The sequence below is a fragment of the Aegilops tauschii genome, chromosome 5 (assembly GCF_002575655.3).
Source record: "Aegilops tauschii subsp. strangulata cultivar AL8/78 chromosome 5, Aet v6.0, whole genome shotgun sequence".
Classification (NCBI taxonomy): Eukaryota; Viridiplantae; Streptophyta; class Magnoliopsida; order Poales; family Poaceae; genus Aegilops; species Aegilops tauschii.
This window is the reverse complement of record NC_053039.3, coordinates 289194664-289198533: the sequence shown is the minus strand read 5'-3', so window position 1 is coordinate 289198533 and position 3870 is coordinate 289194664.

Genomic DNA, 3870 nt, shown 5'->3' with positions numbered 1-3870 from the left:
AACTGGTAAGGAAACTTGTTTTGACATCCATCTGCCAGATTTCATAAATGCAGCTAATCCTAACATGATTCCGACGGACTTAAGCATCGCTACGGATGAGAAAATCTCATCGTAGTCAACTCCTTGAACTTGTGAAAATACCTTTTTTCACAAGTCGAGCTTCATAGACGGTAACATTACCGTCCATGTCCGTCTTCTTCTTAAAGATCCATTTATCTCGGATTTCATGGCTTCTAACCATTTGTCGGAATATGAGCCCACCATCGCTTCTCCATAGCTCGTAGGTTCATTGTTGTCTAGCAACATGACTTCCAAGACAGGATCACGCATTACTCTGAAGTAGTACGCATCCTCGTCGTCCTACGAGGTTTGGTAGTGACTTGATCCGAAGTTTCATGATCACTATCATAAGCTTCCACTTCAATTGGTGTAGGTGCCACAGGAACAACTTCCTGCGCCTTGCTAAACACTAGTCGAAGTTATGGTTCAATAACCTCATCAAGTCTCCACCATCCTCCCACTCAATTCTTTCGAGAGAAACTTTTCCTCGAGAAAGGACCTGTTTCTAGAAGCAATTACTTTTGCTTCCAGATCTGAAATAGGAGGTATACCCAACTGTTTTTGGGTATTCTATGAAGACGCATTTATCCGCTTTGGGTTCGAGCTTATCAGCCTGAAACTTTTTCACATAAGCATCGCAGCCCCAAACTTTTAAGAAACGACAACTTGGGTTTCTCTAAACGGCGTCGTCTCAACGGAATTGCGTGGTGCCCCTTTTAAAGTGAATGCAGTTGTCTCTAATGCATAACCCATAAACGATAGTGGTAATTCGATAAGAGACATCATGGTATGCACCATATCCAATAGGGTGTAGTTATGATGTTCGGACACACCATCACACTGTGGTGTTCCAGGCGGTATTAATTGTGAAACACTTTCCACAATGTCTTAATTGTGTGCCAAACTCGTGACTCAGATACTCATCTCTATGATCATATCACAGACATGTCATCCTCTTGTCACGACGATCTTCAACTTCACTCTGAAATTACTTGAACCTTTCAATAATTCAGACTTGTGTTTCATCAAGTAAATACACTCAGCATCTACTCAAATCATCTGTGAAGTAAGAACATAACGATATCCACTGCATGCCTCAGCACTCATTGGACTGCATACATCAAAATGTATTACTTCCAATAAGTTGCTCTCTTGTTCCATCTTACTGAAAGCGAGGCCTTTCAGTCATCTTGCCCATGTGGTATGATTTGCATGTCTCAAGTGATTCAAAATCAAGTGAGTCCAAACGATCCATCTGCATGGAGTTTCTTCATGCATATATACCAATAGACATGGTTCGCATGTCTCAATCTTTTCAAAAACGATTGAGTCCAAAGATCCATCTACATGAAGCTTCTTCATGCGTTCTATACCAATATGACTCAAATGGCAGTGCCACAAGTATGTGGTACTATCATTACTATCTTATATCTTTTGGCATGAACATGTGTATCACTACGATCGAGATTCATTTTAGGTGCAAGACCATTGAAGGTATTATTCAAATAAACATAGTAACCATTATTCTCCTTAAATGAATAACCGTATTGCGATAAACATAATCCAATCATGTTCAACGCAAACACCAAATCTTGATAGTAGAGGGAGCATGCGATGCTTGATCACATCAACCTTGGAAACACTTCCAACACACATCGTCATCTCACCTTTAGCTAGTCTCCATTTATTCCGCAGCTTTTATTTCGAGTTACTAACACTTAGCAACCGAACCGGTATCTAATACCTTGGTGCTGCTAGGAGTACTAGTAAAGTACACATTCATATAATGTATATCCAATATACTTCTGTCGACCTTGCATGCCTTCTCATCTACCAAGTATCTAGGGTAGTTCCGCTTCAGTGACCGTTCCCCTCATTACAGAAGCACTTAGTTTCGGGTTTGGGTTCAACCTTGGGATTCTTCACTAGAGCAGCAAATGATTTGCTGTTTCATGAAGTATCCCTTTCGCCCTTGCCCTTCTAGAAACTAGTAGTTTTACTAACCATCAACAATTGATGCTCCTTCTTGATTTCTACTTCCGCGGTGTCAAACATCGCGAGTTGCTCAAGGATCATCATGTCTATCCCTGATATGTTATAGTTCATCACGAAGCTCTAATAGCTTGGTGGCAGTGACTATGGAGAACCATCACTATCTCATCTGGAAGATTAACTCCCACTCGATTCAAGCGATTGCAGTACTCAGACAATCTGAGCACATGCTCAACGATTGAGCTTTTCTCCCTTAGTTTGCAGGCTTAAGAAACTTGTCAGAGGTCTCATACCTCTTGACGTGGGCACTAGTCTGAAATCCCAATTTCAGTCTTCGGAACATCTCATATGTTCTGCGATGTTTCAAAAAACGTCTCTCGTGCCACAATTCTAAACCGTTAGCATTACTCACTGAACTATCACGTAGTCATCAAAACGTGTATGTCAGATGTTTCGCAACATCTACAGACGACGCTGAGGTTCAGCACACCGAGCGGTGCATTAAGGACATAAGCCTTCTGTGCAGCAATGAGGACAATCCTCAGTTTACGGACCCAGTCCGCATAATTGCTACTACCAACTTTCAACTAAATTTCTCTAGGAACATATCTTAAATAGTAGAACTAAAGCGTATGACATAATTTGCAAAGACCTTTTTGACTATGTTCATGATAATGAAGTTCATCTGATTATGAACTCCCACTCAGATAGACATCCCTCTAGTCATCTAAGTGATACATGATCCGAGTCAAACTAGGCCGTGTCCGATCATCACGTGAGACGGACTAGTCATCATCGGTGAACATCTCCATGTTGATCGTATCTACTATACGACTCATGTTCGACCTTTCGATCTCTTGTGTTCCGAGGCCATGTCTGTACATGCTAGGCTCGTCAAGTCAACCTAAGTGTTTCGCATGTGTTCCGAGGCCATGTCTGTACATGCTAGGCTCGTCAACACCCGTTGTATTCGAACGTTAGAATCTATCACACCCGATCATCACGTGGTGCTTCGAAACAACAAACCTTCGCAACGGTGCACAGTTAGGGGGAACACGTCTCTTGAAATTTTATAAGGGATCATCTTACTTACTACCGTCGTTCTAGGCAAATAAGATGCATAACATGATAAACATCACATGCAATCAAATAGTGACATGATATGGCCAATATCATTTTGCTCCTTTGATCTCCATCTTCGGGGCACCATGATCATCTATGTCACCGGCATGACACCATGAGTCTCCATCATCATGATCTCCATCATTGTGCCTTCATGAAGTTGTCACGCCAACGATTACTTCTACTTCTATGGCTAACGCGCTTAGCAATAAAGTAAAGTAATTTACATGGCGTTATTCAATGACACGCAGGTCATACAAAAAATAAAGACAACTCCTATGGCTCCTGCCGGTTGTCATACTCATCGACATGCAAGTCGTGATTCCTATTACAAGAATATGATCAATCTCATACATCACATATATCATTCATCACATCTTCTGGCCATATCACATCACATAGCACATGCTGCAAAAACAAGTTAGACGTCCTCTAATTGTTGTTGCAAGTTTTTTACGTGGCTTGTATAGGTTTCTAGCAAGAACGTTTCTTACCTACGTAAAACCACAACGTGATATGCCAATTTCTATTTACCCTTCATAAGGACCCTTTTCATCGAATCTGTTCCGACTAAAGTGGGAGAGACAGACACCCGCTAGCCACCTTATGCAACTAGTGCATGTCAGTCGGTGGAACCTCTCTCACGTAAGCGTACGTGTAAGGTCGGTCCGGGCCGCTTCATCCCACAATGCCGCC